The sequence below is a fragment of the Pipistrellus kuhlii genome, unplaced genomic scaffold (assembly GCF_014108245.1).
Source record: "Pipistrellus kuhlii isolate mPipKuh1 unplaced genomic scaffold, mPipKuh1.p scaffold_m20_p_4, whole genome shotgun sequence".
NCBI classification, from domain to species: domain Eukaryota; kingdom Metazoa; phylum Chordata; class Mammalia; order Chiroptera; family Vespertilionidae; genus Pipistrellus; species Pipistrellus kuhlii.
Genome location: NW_023425540.1, coordinates 82362666 through 82378673, shown reverse-complemented (window position 1 = coordinate 82378673; position 16008 = coordinate 82362666). Strand labels below are relative to the sequence as shown.

The following is a 16008-nucleotide window of genomic DNA, read 5'->3' as shown; positions in this document are numbered from 1 at the left end:
TATATTAATATATATATATTAATATATATTAATATATATTAATATATATTAATATATTAATATATATATATATATATATATATATATATATATATATATTATGCAAAGTGTTCCTTTGGGAGTTTGACCTGGAGAATGGGAGCTCAGGCGCTTGCTATGACATATATAGACCAGGGGTGGCATAGAACATGGTGAGTGACCAGCAGCAGTGGTGGGGCACTGAGGGAGCAAGGGAAAGAGGAGGTAGGGAGACAGGGAGGCGGGGGTTGGGGGAAACTGTGCAGTGACAGTGCATGGGTGGAGAGGGAAGGAGAAAGTGGGGAGATGGGGAGGTGGAGAACCTGATTAGCCCTAATAGCTGACCAGGCTTAGGGACCCTACCTGTGCACAAGTTTCGTGCTCTTGGCCTCTAGTATTGTAATAACTATGTATGGTGTCAAATGGGTACTAGATTTATCAGTGTGATCACTTTGTAATTTATACAAATTTCTAATCACCATGTTATACACCTGGAACTAATATAATATTGTATATCAACAATAATTGAAAAATTATTTAAAAATAAATAAAAATATTCTGATGTACTAAAAAAAATCCATGGTTTTTGAAATCAGGCACATCTAGATTCAAATCTACTACTCATTAATCTTGTGAAAATTATCTTGAGAAAGTGATACTGTTAGGCCTCCATTTTAAAATTTAAAACAAGGATGATACCCCCAAGCTATTGTGGTTACTATGGCCTGCTTTCTTACTGTCCATGCAGTATATCTATAAAGTAATAAAACTCTGAATCCCAATATGTGCACTTTATACTATAACTTCTAACACATTCAAATATCTCTGGAAAGAATGCTTTTAAAAATTCTTTTAAATCTCATTCAGTTTAAATGTGATTCTTCACATAGACTGTATAATTGTGAACTGAAAGAATAAATACATTTTAAGAACATCCACATGAACCCTATTATACAACTATTTAATTAATATTGATTGGATGACAAATTAAAGAGAAATAAATAGATTCTTTCATTCTTCATTTCAACAAAAAATCTTGAGCAAGTTCAGACTCTGGATGAGCCCTTCCCTGATTCTACCCCTATTGTGAAGAGAAGGACATTTTTAAAAATTAATTTTTTTATTACAAAAGGGTATTAGGATTTTGTAGAGGAGCAGAACCAATAGGACACACACACACACACACACACACACACACACACACACACACACATTTGTTAATCCTCACCTAAGGATATTTTTCCATGGATTTTTTTTTTTTTTAAGAAAGAGTGGAAGAGAGGGGGATAGCCACACAGAGAGAAACATTGATATGAAAGAGACACATCGATTGGCTGCCTCTTGCATCCACCCCAACCAGCACTGGGGGTTGAGCCTGCATATGCCTTTGACTGGAATTGAACCTGGGACCCTTCAGTCCCTAAGCCAATGCTCTATCCACTGAGCCAAACCAGCGAGGGCACAAATCTATACTTTACCTATATCTCTATTTCTACCTATATCCACATCTAGAATGATGTTTATTGAAAGGAATTGGCCCCTGTAATTATGGAGGCTGAGAAGTTCCATGACCTGCCATTTTCAGGCTGGACACTTACTGGTGCAGTGTGAAGGTCTGAGAACTGGAGAGCTGGTGATGGAGCTTCTAACCAGGAGTCAGTCCCAAGGGTAGGATAGAGTGATGTCCCAGTTCAAACAATCAGGCAGAGAGTCAACTTCCTCTTTCTCTGCCTCTTTGTCCTATCTGGTCTCTTAATGGATTTGGTGCTGTCCACCCACATTGGGGAGGGCGATCCACTTCACTCATTCCATCAACTCCATTGCTAAGCTCTGGAAATACCTGCTCAGATACACCCCAAAATAAGGTTTAACCAGATGCCTGGGCATCACACGTCCCAGTCAGGTCGACACAGAAAATTGACTGTCACAAAAGGTAACAAAGACATTGGCTGCAAAAAAATTTGATGTGCAGAAAAGTTTCAAATAAAATATTAAAGCCCATCAATATCTTCATTTTTAGCCTCATTCCTCCAAGATAATTGCAATTGATGGTATGAAATTTTTTTCTTCTTGGTATTTTTTTTTTTTTTTTTTTTTACTATATACTGATATATATTCAAATGTATAAATATAGAAATAATGCCAACCATACTATTATGCAACTTACTTTCATTTTCTTTACCAATACATCTTGTCATCATTTATAAAGGCTGACTTCATTCTTTTTAACGGCTGCATACTATTCTATGGTGTGGATGTATCATAAAATTCTTAAATAGTGTCCACATGTGGATTTTTAGGTTATGTCCCATTTTTCTCTGTGACAAACCCTGGTGCCAGGAATATCCTTGCACAAATGTCTTTGTTTACATCTGTTGGGGAAATTCCTAGACATGAGATCACTTGGCCTAAGGATATGCTCATTTGGCATTGAAATAGAGAATGACAGAATGCCAGAAAGCATTCAGAGATCTTTTGTTTGCCATTACCTGGCTGGTAACCAGATTAAAAATAAATTTCCCATTGGATAGAGATATTCGTTCTCTCCTATTCCAAGGCCCACATCTTACCATCTCACTCTCCCAGAAGCCCAGCAGGTTGTTTAAGCATTCAGTGACCTCTATCATGTAGGCAAGAGTAAAACAAGTGTGTCTGATGTCTTCCTAAAATTCAGGTAGCGTTTTTGAAAGCAGAGATAATGCTTAAAATAGACGGTCTCCCTTAGATCAGGGGTCAGCAAAATGGGATGTGTGAGCCAAACCCAGTCACCTTCTCTTTTTGTACAGTCCACCAGCTAAGAATGGCTTTTACATTTTTAAATGGAGAAAAATAAAAACATAAGTAATATTTGTGATATGTAAAAATTATACAAAATTCAAGTTTCATGCCCATAGTAAAGTTTGATTAAAACACAGCCACACTCAATTCATTTACATGTTGTCTAAGCTACTTTCATAAAGCAAGAATGGAGCTCAGTAGTTGCAACAAAAACTACATTTACTTTGGGCTTTTCATTAAAAAATATATTTTCCAACGACTTCTTTAGATCTGCAGTGTTATTTTTCCTTTTGTGCTATTCTCATTTTTTTCTTCTATACATTTTTCTCTAGAATTCTCTGTTACTTCTCCCCCCCCCCCACATACACACACTCTCTAAAGATAATAATTCACATTAGCAAGGTCCATTTTAATAGTGAATTGCATTTTCCTACTTGCCAAGTGTCTGAAGGTAAAATATATTTTAAGAAAATAAGGAATAATGATTTCAATTTTGGTCTAAAATTAATTTGGGTCACAATATTAACATAATATTAATGAAATTCAGAACAAAGAGGAAAAAAAAGAATTATAAAACACAGCTCTGAATCTTTCTAGCCCTACCTTTCCCCTAGAAAGACCAATTTAATTTTAAGGTAGAAACTAGAGGAACTGCTACCCCTTCATATTTGGGATTCATCAAAACACAAATTGTCATTAACCCTTTCTGAACCAGAAGTGGGCAGAGACTGAACAGCTGCTAATGTATCTATGGAAAACTATTTCTCAGCTCAGGGATTTGGGGAAGGACTTGTTTGTGTGTTTTTTTAAGACGAATTTCCTGGCTTTCTCCTAATTCAAGTGGAGAGAGTAGCATTTAGCATCACAGAAGAGGGTGTGAGAAGGAATCCTGGGAGCTCCTCTCTAGGTGGGCTGTGTTGGGCAGTGAGATGGGACTGTGGTTAATGGGTGGCTAATGGGGGCCTCACCTTTTGGAAATGAGATGGCTCGCTGAGAGACAATTATTATAAATCAACAGATCAGAGTGTCTTTCTGGGGGCCAGTTCAGAGGACATTCCTTTCCTTGGCTGCCTCCCTTGCTCTCATTAATAAAATCTGTCTGAAAATTTAAAAAGAAGAAGAAGAAAAAAGAGTGTGTTCCCAGACCAGCAGCACTGGCATCTCACCTGGGACGCAATACGAATTTGAGTTGTAAGGCCTCTACCCTAGACAGACTGACTCAGAAATCCCAGGGGTGAGACCAGCGATCTGTGATTTGACAGCCGCCAGGTGATGCACGCTCAAGGTTTTGATAACCCAAGTGTTTGAGAACTTGAGAAGCAGTGTTTCGTCCAGGACTGCTAAAATAGAATTTTTCTGTGTGTTGGTTGGTTGTTTTTGCTAATGATGACTACCACTTACTTAGTGCCAACTGTGTCTCGGGTTCATATTAAAATAACAATAGCTAGCATTTATGGAGTGTTTAATGTGTTCCAAACACTGTTCTAAGTGCCTTATTCTACCATCTCACTTCATTTTGAGAACAATCGAATGAGGTAGGTGCTGTCATGACTGCCATAGTAACGTAGATGAAGAAACTGAGGTTATTCAGAAGTTATGTCCTTGGTTGAAGGTCATAATGGCAGCAAAGACCTGGGATATGCACCAGGCAGTCAGGCTCCAGAGCCCTCACCCTTACCACCTTAGGCACTGTCATTGGTATTCTGAGATGCATGAATTAATTTAGTGCATCGTTTAATCCCTTCCACATCACTTTGAAAGTGAAATCTATTAAACAAATTTTACAGCTGGAGACACAGAGTCTCTGAGAGGTCAATTATCATTTCTCAAATCACACAGCCCATTTGAGACTCAGCTGGATTTAGATCCTGGCCTGTGCTCTTCTGTGGCATGTTATCTGAGCTATGATGTCATTCTCCCCGGTCCTGCCCGTTCTGATGCTGCCAGCCATTGATTCAGGGACTTTGAACCTGTTTTGGGGCAGCTTGACACATTCTCTTCTTGTTGTTATTGTTTTTAGTTGATTTCAGGGAGAGGTAGGGAGAGAGAGATAGAAACATCTGTGATGAGAGAGACTCATTGATCAGCTGCCTTTTGCACACCCTCCACTGGGGACTAGCCCACAACCTGGGCATGTGCCCTGACCAGGAATCGAACCATGACCACTGAGCAACACCTGCTGGGTTCTTTAGTGAATAAAAAAAACAGCTCCTACCTTCACCCCCAAACTGAACACCACTGGAACGAGCATCCCCAGGAGCCTCCTTGAAACCTGCTGTCCAATGCAGAGAAGGCAAGACCTGATTTGAGTACAACTCATGTGAACAGAGTTTTCATTAGCAAATAAATTGTGTGTGTGTGTGTGTGTGTGTGTGTGTGTGTGTGTGTGTGTGTGTTGGGGAAGGGGGAGAGATAGATTGATTAGGCTATGTGGCTGAATAGTCAGGAATGCACAGAAAGTCCTTGTGCCTGGAGGAAATCAGCATGCTGCATTAACACTAATTAAGAAACACAGACTATCTTTTCCAGACTAAATGAGGCTCAAGATTCTGGAATAGTGTGTAGGAAGTCTGTCTGCTTTCAAGTTTGAGCCATTTGGTCACTTCATAGTATCCAGGCTCAAGTCCTCACCCTCCTGGGCTGGGGAGGGTGAGGCAGTCTTCCAAGTTCCTGGGCGCTATGCCGGAGGCTGGTCACAATGGCCAATCTGTCTGATTCCACCTTGCATGGATTCACTATGCTCTCATCACACCGAGAAACTTTCTGCTAAACTGGTCCAAACACAGGTCCTTTGCCTGCTCTCCCTCCACCCAGGACACCCTTTCCTCAGATCTTTGCTTCATCATAACATTCAGGGGTTGGCTGAAGGTCCTTATCCTTAAAGAGGCCTTCCCTCATCACCCTCATGTCACCATGGATGTTGAAACCTTGTGTCCTTTCCATTCCAGTTATAGGAAATTAAAAAAAGAAGGAAGAAGGCTACCATAATAAAAACCAACCAGAGCCCTCCTGAACCAAGTTGGGGCTGAATCTAATCTCCATAAGAGCCTGAACCTCTTTATACACTGATTATAATACACTAGAGGCCCAGTGAATGAAAATTCATGCATTGAAGGGGTGGGGGTGGGGGTCCCTCAGTCCAGACTGCCCCCTCTCACAGTCTGAGAGCTCTCAGGGGTGGGAGGCGACCTGGTGATCAGAGGAAGGTGACACACCTCTGCTGCTGCCACTGCTGACAGTGCAAGCCTTGGCCAGTCCTAGTTACCTGAGCCTCAGGCAACCCTGGGTGGCTGGGCAGCCACCATTCGAGGCTTATCTGTGCCTCAGTCTGGTCCTGGGTGGCTGGGGGATTGAGGAGACTGGGGGACTCAAGAGGCAGGTGTGCGGCAAGGGCTGCAACTTGCCACACGCCTGCCTCCCCAGCAGGGCTGAGGGGACTTGGTGCCACAATGTTGTGGCTATAGGCACTGCCATCTTTGAGGGTGAGGCAGTCAATTAACATATTCCCTACTAATTGGCTGTGGGTGCCACCTTCTTTGAGGGTGTGGCACTCAATTAGCATATTCCCTCTTTATTAGATAGGATTAGCATGCTAACTGACACACCAATGGCTCCAAGCAGGTCCAGCTTAGACTATATAAGGGTGGGAAAGGGGTGGCACCCCAATCTGCCAAGCGACCAGCCCATTCCCTGGAAAACTAATACATATGCCTCCCTTTCTCCCAGACTTCTTTAGAACAGAAAGTTAATCTGTGAGTCTGATTGCTGCTTCTCCATTCTCTGGCCATTGGATACAGCTTGTACTGCTGAACACTCAGCTTCGGTTCCATTTTTTGGACTCAGGACACAGAACAGAGAAAGGACTCTTAGGACGACAGAGCGTGCTTCCTGGGGCCTGGGGTCCTAGAGTAGATGCCTTCCCATCTAAACTGATAACGCTAATATTATTCTCCTCACTGCCCCCACTCTGGGCCAACCATTAGCACACCATCCTAACTGAAATCACGCTTGCTCACTGGTCACCTGCCCTCTGCCTCCCCTCTTTGGAACCTTAGCAACCTGAAGCAAGGCCTTGTCCATCATGCTCACCACAGCATCCTCAGAGCCTGGTAACCAGCAAGTGAGCCATACTTACTGCTTCAAGCCTCCCCGGGGGGAAAATTCCAGATTCCTCTCATTTCCTCACCTCCTCCTGCTACCGTGGAATCAATCTAATATCTGATGCTGGGTTTGTACTGAGTGCCCTGCCCCGTGTGAGCGTTATTCTGAGCAGCCTTGAGTCTGCACAGCCCTGCTGTCCCCTGGAGAGCAGAACGGAGGGTGGAAGAAGCAGGGTTGCCAGCTCAGAAGCTGCCTTGCTCCAGGCTTGCCTTGAACTGGCAACTGGAGCTCACCTTCCCAGCCTAGAGGCCTTTTTGGTTCAGATGGTGATTATTTGAATGAGGCGCTTTTAACTGCACCGTCTGACAAGGGCTTCTTGGCAGGGGACCCATTAACACCGGCCTAAATGGGAGTCACCTGGAGGGAGTGAAGCCCCAGGGACCCTTCTTGAAAGCTTTAGCAGAGCATGTGGCCTCCATGGCTGCGGCTTCCCCAGGCAATTAAATGGACAGCGCACAACATTGCTCATTTAGCATCTCAGCCTTGGTCTCAGACACTGCCAGTGACTGTCTGCCCTGCAGCCTGCAAATCAGCCACCTGCCAACCAGGCTCCCAGCCACCCTCTCTCCAGCTTTCCTTCTTCCCTTCCTCCATGCTCCTTTTCTTATATCTCCCCCTCCCTTCCTTCCCTCAGAAAGTTATAAAAGATCTATGAATTCCCCAGCTCTCACCTCTTATCCTTGTCTGTTGGCTCCACCCACTCCATCCCTTTCTCTTGTATCTCTCCTGCCTCTAAATCTGAACTACCCAAGGTGACCTACTTTCGCTTTATAAGCAAAGGCTGTGGAGCTGTGGGCTAGATGAATGAGAGATGTGGACTGAGGTGCCCAGCTGGCGAGAACTGAGGGGCCCCACGGGTTCTCTGGTGGGGTTGGGGGTGACTGCTTGCAGGTATAGATTTACACCTTGAGCAGCGTTCATACACCTGGAGTTGTTGACCTAAAGCATTTTAGGACAGCTCTTTTGGTAGTGAACTGAACAGAAGCTGAAGTATCTATAGCCAGTGCTATGTTGGCCCAGATTTTCTATGCTACCACCACTGAGCTAACTAATGTGATCCACTGAGGAATAATTGCCAGTGCTTTAGAAGGCAAGCACTTGGCACATAGCATCTCATCTGAATCCTCCCCAAAAGCCCTGTGAGGTGGGGATGGTTTTGAGCCCATTTTCCAGATGAGAAAACTGAGGTGCAGGGAGGTCAAATTGTGCTGCTTCTCAATTTATCACATCTCTGTTGAGATGATAATTATAATCCCCATTTTATACATGAAAACCCGAGCTCAGGGGTAAATATCACACTGCACTCACCAGCAGTGCCCTGATTACAGTGCACAAATAAAACGATACCATTTGCAACATTTAAAAACTCAGTTGTTAAGAGAATCATTGATTCATTTCCTGGACACCAGTATTAGATGGGTATTAGACTCAGTTTGAGGTGAGGTAGATTGCAAACAGGGCCACACACTACTCCCTTCTCCTTAGCCACACCCCTTCACAATTTGACTTCGTAATTCTCTCATCAGGAGGTGGAGCCTGTGGCCTTGCCCCTTGGATCTGGCCTCCTGAGGAGCTTTGAACAATCAAATGCTGCTGAAGTGCCAGTCTAGACCTCAGGAGTCTTGCAGCTTCTGCTCCCTCTCGGAACACTCTGAGCTCCAGTGGGGCCCAGTGACCTTTTACAACAAGCCCTCCAGGTGATGGTGATGCACACTAACATTTAAGAACCACTAACCTTTGTGGAATCTAAGGAACAAAATGAATTGACCAACAAAATACAACCTGATGCACAGAGGCATGGAACAGATTGATATACCTCAATGTGGGTTTGGGGGAATGAGAAATAAACCAAAGAACTTGAATATTTATTTGTGTAGCCCAATAGGGTAGTGAAGACCTGTGTGTGTGTGTGGGGGGGGGGGGGGAGTAAGGACTAGAGGGAGGGGTGTAAAGCGGGGGGAATGGGAGATATCTACAGTACTATCATCAATAAAAAATATATTGAAAAAAAGAACCAGTAACCTAAATGCATGGTATCATTGTAAGCCACTACTTTTTGGGGTGGTTTGTTACCTAGAAGAAGCTAACTGATACAGGTGTGGAAGATGAACTCACCAATGCCCTCAAGATGGTTAAAGTTCACTAGGGGAGATAACATATTCTTAAACACAAACAATCTATAATGTAGAAGGCCAGATATTAAAATTATAAACCAATATCAGGTTGTACAACAGTGATAATAACTAATCCTATATCTTATATAATAAAAGCCTAATATGCTAAGAGTCCAGTCAGCCTGTTGGCCATTCAACCAATCAAAGTGTAATAGCTAATGATATGCTAAAGCAGCTCAACCTCTCGCTATAACATGCACTGACCACCAGGGGGCAGACACTCCAACCAGTAGGTTAGCTTGCTGCTGGGTCTGGCTGATCCGGACTGAGCGAGACAGGCCAGTCATGCCTTGGAGCCCTCCTGCAATTCCTCCCTAGCTGGCCCTCCCTGGCCCCAATCATGCATTAGTGGGGGTTCCTCAGCCTGGCCTACACCTTCTCACAATCCAGGACCCCTCGGAGGATGTCAGAGAGCCAGTTTCAGCCTGATCTTGCAGGCCAGCCCAAGGGACCCCACTGGTGCACTAACTTGTGCACTGGGCCTCTAGTATTTAAATAAGTGCTTACTGTGTGCCAGGCTGTGAAGTGCTTTGCATTCATTATTTTACTTCATCCTAACAGGAACCCTTTGAGATCAGTGCTATTTTTATGACCATTTTATAGACAAAGAAACTGAAGCCTAAAGAAGAAAAGAGCTTTGCCTGAGGTCACTTAACCAGCCAGTGGCAAAACCAAGATTCTGACCTAGGTAACGGCTTATGCTGTTATGTGTCGTGGGACCCAAACTCCAAGGGCAGCGCAGAAAGAGTGCTATGAACATGCAGAGGGGAGCCTCACACTTCTGCTTAGGAGTCAGGAGAGGATTTATGCAGAGGGAGTCCCTAGGTGAGTTCAAAGCCCAGGCAGGATCAGGACATGTGAGCTGGAAGAGAATGAGACTTTCAGACAGAGGGAATAAGCAAACTTCAGGAAGAGAAAGGAATGTCACTGACAGAGGAGAGTGTTCGGGGAAGAACTGCGGCAGGATTTTAAATTCAGAGCATTCCAGACATCCAGCATTAATAATCATTTTGGGCACCAGGTGTGGAAAGGTTATATTTGAAATATTAAATTATTAAGCCCAGCATTAACAGAATGTCTTCTGCATTTTAGTGCGGCTTCTGAACTGATTCACTGCTGGACTATATACACAGTTGGAAGATGTTAGTCTGGAAATGGTAGAGAAAATATTTTGCTGTTGTTTTTTTTAGTTTATTCTCTCACCTAAGTATTTTATGCAGTTATTATTTTTTTCTTGAAACCCACTGAGAAGGTACCATCCTTCTCTTTCTGCTTTTGTCTTAGTGCATAGCAACGGTCAAAAGCAGGAATTCTTAGGTGAGCATCCACGAATGCTGCATGTGCCCAGCATTTCAATTCTGCCATGTTCCCCAAAGGTAAGATGCTGCCCTGTTCCCAAGGAACTTAGGAAGCTAATTGGACACTAAAACTCTGTGGCATGAATTCTAAGGGCCATTAACGACGAGAAAGAAAAAAAATCAGCGCAAAACTGGAGGAACCAGGAAGACCTCCAGGGAGAAGCCAGTACCAAAGTGGGAGGAAAGCATTTGAGTTTCATACTGGCATCCAGTATTGTTAAAACCATCTTCAGTATCAACTAGAATATTCGCTCATCCTATAGAGGAAAATAAGAAAGGACCTTTTGCCTAAAAAATTTCTTGGTGCTTTCTCAATCTGAAATAGCGAGAGTGTTTCACTTCTTGGATTAATTCTGCTTGAAGCACTCACTTAAAAAGGATTATGCATCTCCGCCAGCCTCCGAGGAAAGGAGTGCTGAAATCGATTAGTGATGCCTGTCACAGATATGGGGACAGTGAGAGAGAACATCCTACATACATGACTTCTCTCTTCCTCACTTTCCCCTACAAATTATAATGAAATTTCTATTTCTTTGTACCAAAATAGATGAAATCTTTAACTAACTGGATTCCATGCCTTACTTTTTACTTTTAGGACAGAGGCAAATAAAAAAAATTAAACAACATTCTAAAAGAAAATACCCCCATACATTTCTGTTTAGATAGTTAAATTTTAAACTTATACCTGCTCTCTACTTAGAGGATTGTATTCCTTTATATTCAGAAAGATGATCTTGAGGTATAGAAAAATCCTGAATTATTAAGTATAAACTATAAAAATTCTAAGCTGTGTTTTGTTGAAAATATATGTTCTTGAGTGGATTACTTACCTTGACTCTTAGTTTATTGGGAATAGTAACCCAGACCCAATGTCTAATCCAGTGTTGCCTGCACCTGCTCACCCTCAGCCATGCGTAAGTGCCTCTCCTTCTATGTTGGCTAGACTGGTATCCAGATGGACAGTGCCTGGGAACTCTACTGCCTGGATCATGGCATCCAGCCTGCTGGTCAGATGCCAAGTGACAAGACCACTGGGGAAGGAGGTGACTTCTTCAACACCTTCAGTGAGACAGGTGCTGGCAAGCATGTGTTTGTGGACCTGGAATCCAGGGTCACTGATGAAGTTCACATTGGTACCTGAACAGCTCATCATATATAAAGAAGATGCTGCCAATAACTATAATTTCCCCTGCAAATTATAATGAAATTTCCATTTCTATGTACCAAAATAGATGAAATTTTGGGATACTACACCATTGGAAAGAAGGTCTTTGACCAAATTTGGAAACTGGTTGACCAGTGCACAGGTCATCAGGGCTACTTGGTGGGGGAACTAATTCTGGATTCACCTTCCTGCTGATGGGATGGCTCTCTGTCAATTATGGCAAGAAGTCCAAGCTGGAGTTCTCCATCTACCCAGAACCCCAGGTTTTCACAGCGATGGTTGATCCTAACAACTCTATCCTTATCACCCACACCACCCCCGGACACTCTGATTGTGCCTTCATGGTTGACAATGAGAGAGGCCATGTATGATATTGAGTGCCCAACCCACACTAACCTAGACTGCCTTATTAACTGGATTGTGTCCTCCATCACTGCTTCCCTCAGGTTAGATAGAGCCCTGAATGCTGATCTGACTGAATTCCAGACCAACCTGGTGCCCTATCCCCACAACCACTTCCCTGTGGCCACGTGTGCCCCTGTCATCCTTCCTGAGAAAGCCTACCATGAACAGCTTACTGTAGCAGAAATCACCAACGCGTGCTTGGAACCAGCCAACCAGATGTTGAAATGTGCCCCTTGCCATGGTAAACACATGGCTTGCTGCCTGTTGCATCATGATGATGTGGTTTCTAAAGATGTCAATGCTGCCGTTGCTACCATCCTGATCAAGTGCAGCATCCAGTTTATGGGCTGCTGCTCCAGTGGCTTCCAAGTTGGCATTAATTACTAGCCTCCCACTGTGGTAGCTGGTGGAGACCTAGACAAAGTACAGCGAGCCGTGTGCATGCTAAGCAACACCACAGCTATCGATGAGGCCTGGGCTCACCTGGACCACAAGTTTGACATGATGTATGTATGCCAAGCATGCTTTTGTTCACTGGTACATGGGTGAGGAAACGGAGGAAGGAGAGTTTTCTGAGGCCAGTGGGCACACAGCTGCCCTTGAGAAGAATTATGAGGAGTTTTGTGTAAATTCTTTTGAAAGAGAGGATGAAAAAGAAGGAGAGGAATACCAATTAACATTCTTTCAGCCCTGTAACATGGCATACATGTTAAAAAGCTTTCTGGTTAGATTTTCTTCTATTTTACCTGTGATCTGTCTGTCTGTCTTTTTCATATACGCCTACAAGATTTCCCCCTCATGTTTAAAAGTAAAGGCACTGAGAAAGAAAAGAAAATGTATGTTCTTGATTGGAAATCTATTTGCATTAAGATGGGAACACTCATTTGAGGAGGCAGGCCCTTATCAGAGTGGTATTGGTGATTCTATAGTGTCCAATTCTAATTAACTTTAGATAGCAACTCTAGATTTTGGAGGATAGATATCAGGAAGAAAAATGGGTCACAGAGAGAAATGTTTTTTTTCTTTTCTTGATTAGACAACAATAGCAAGAGGAATAGAGATGGAGGTTATTAGGGCTTGCATATTGTGACACAGTCTTTGTGAGGCCATTTGTGACACAGTCTGTGAGGCTGTTACAGAGTTCCCGAACAATCAAACAATGCAGGAGAGTTTAGAGAGATTCACTTTATTCACCTCGGTGGGCTTAGAGAAAATGAATTCAAATTCTAAGCAAAGGTACAAGCAGAGCTTCCCTTTTTATTAAGGAGCCAGCTCTCTGTGCAATTAGTGGTTATCTCACTGCTGTCTTCGAAAACAAGCACAGCTAAATTTATGGGCATACCTAGTCTTGACCTGCAAGGTCAGACAGCTAATTTTATGATCCTCATTTTACAAGCAGGCTAAAGCAAGCTAGAAAGAAAACATTTTTTTTTTCTCTTTAGAATAAGAGGCCATCTAAGAAAAACAGCAGAAAATTCCAAACAGCAGGGTTTTTGTTTTTTTGTTTTTGTTTTTTTTACAAAACAGGGATTTTCCTTCTCAAGGTCATTTGTGACAGTCTTTACAACATAGTGAATGGGACTCCTAACATTGTGTTGTGCAGTCTAAGCCAATTTCAAGTTCAAATGCCAATTTCAATACAGCTCAATATTTATTAATATTTCCCAAATGTATTAGGATTCTCCAGAGAAACCTAATCATACACACACACACACACGCACACACACACACACACACACACACACACGTTACATATATTATATGTATTATATATAATACATATTACATATGTAAATTATACAATATATATATAATGTATGTGAATTTATAGATATACTTTATATATGTGATATGTATGCTACTGGACAGTCCCCTGAGTCGGCTCTTGTCAATCTTGTGAGAAGAAATTCAGACAAGTGACAGACAGCAGGGGTTGAAGCAAAAGCAAGTGAATTCATTAAGAATAGACTTTGCATAAAGCACAAGCAGGCAAGTCAGCTGGTCTGAGCATCCCATCTAGTGGGGATTTAAGGGTCTTATACTTTCTCCTCTTACAGATTTCCAAGCTCCCCTGCCAAATATCTTGGGTAGCTGACAAGGTTTCAAAGTCCCCTTCTACACTGTTGTGTCTTACATTGGAATGCTTGTACATACATTTGGTCATCTTGTTTGGCAAGTCTTAAGACCTTTGTTCAGTGGTGAGATAAACCTCTCCCCCCCATTTCCCCATCCCCCCTTCCCTGCCCTAGCAGTTACCTTTCCTACCTAACATTCCCCAAGTGATACCATTCAAATGCTTTTGGGGTTTTGTTGTTTGTCCCCCAGTCTTTACTTTTCCTGGCACAAATGACATTCATTGGGTCTTTGTTCTCTATTTTTCCCAGGCCAGGGTGATTTAAGCTATGTAATCTCTGGTTAGGAAGGAGAGGCATAAACCATTTCTTCTCAAGTGTCCTTGGGTGGAAAAGATAAGATCTTGTGATTCACAAGCTGGTTGCAAGCTGCTCAAACTGTTTGGCCTTGTTTAATTTTCTTGTCTCAGTTTCTCCATGCCACTTGCCCAGGAATTTTCCTAGCTTCTCACTATCCTTCTACATGTATATATTTATATATAGGAACTGACTCACTTGATTATGGAGGCTGAGAAGTCCTATGATCTGCTCTGTACAAGCTGGAGACCCAAGAAAGCCAATGATGTACTTCTGTTCTAAGTCTAAAGGCCTGAGAACCAGGCGCATCTATGGTTCTGGACCAAGGGCAGAAAAAGACTAATGTGGCTCTAGAAATAAGGAGAGAGAGAGAGAGAGAGAGAGAAAGAGAGGAATTTTTCCTTCTCTCCAGGTTTTGTTCTATTCAGGCCTTCAGTGGATTGGATGAGGCCCACCCACATTGGAGAGGACAATCTGCTTTACTCAATCTACAGATTCAAATGCTAATTTCATCCCAAAACACCCTCACAGACACACCAGGAATAACGTTTAGCCAAGTTATCACTGAGCATGCCATGATCCAGTCCAATTAATATATAACTTTCACTATCACACCAAGTGTCTGGCATTATACTTCACACTGGAAATATAGAAATAAATAAATAAATAAGAAAAGGTCCTGTATCTCAGAGTGGGGAAGGGGACTGGCCATTATAATACAGCATAATGCATATTAGTACAGAGAGAACTAATGGTGATATGGGGGTACGAGCAAAGAGTGCCCAGCCTGGCCAGATGGTGGCAGGGGAGTAGACTGGGAGCAGTGAGAAGCATATTTTCCTGGAGAAGATGATGTTTTAAGTAGAGTCTTAAAAGATGGGTGAGGGTGAAAGTTTATGCAGAAAACAAGACTTGGGAAAGTTGTTCCCAGCAGTGAACAGCATGGCTGAAGCCATGGGGGTGTGCATGGTGTGCAGTGGGAACTGTAAGCCATTTGGTATTGCTAAAAAAGGGACGTGTAGGACTTGGTGTGGCTGGCAATTTGACTTGGGAGCCCATGTAGGACTCTGGTGCTATTATAAGGATTCAGGACTTTATCCTGAGGTAACAGAGTCAATGCAGGGTTTCAAACTTTGTCCTTCCTTTTGGCTAAATGACTCTGGTGAGCAATGCCAAAGAAATGCAAGAATATGAACAAAACAGAAGGGCCCTCCCTTATTTATACCAAGTGATGGGGAAAGAATGGAAAAAGTTAAGGAAAGAGCCCCGAGGGCTTTGACCTCAAATACCACTGAATGCTAAAACTTGAAGCTACCACTGGAGGTGTTTTGGAAGCTTTATGATTCTAATGAGAGATTTGGAAGAGTTGCTTTTTGTTTAGCCTCAGTCACAGATGCTGAGTTAGGTTCTACAGAGATTTTTTATCTAAAATTTGGTGAAGACATACCTTAGAGAAACCTGTGCACTTGACCTTAACATTCATGATCTAGAATATTCATAAGGGCATTGTTCAAGATACC

The 16008-nt window shown here is 42.7% G+C and overlaps 1 pseudogene; it reads left to right on the top strand.

Annotated features, from left to right (window-relative positions):
* Positions 1–11390: 11390 nt before the first annotated feature.
* On the top strand, positions 11391–14242 carry LOC118703691 (annotated as a pseudogene).
* Positions 14243–16008: the final 1766 nt, after the last annotated feature.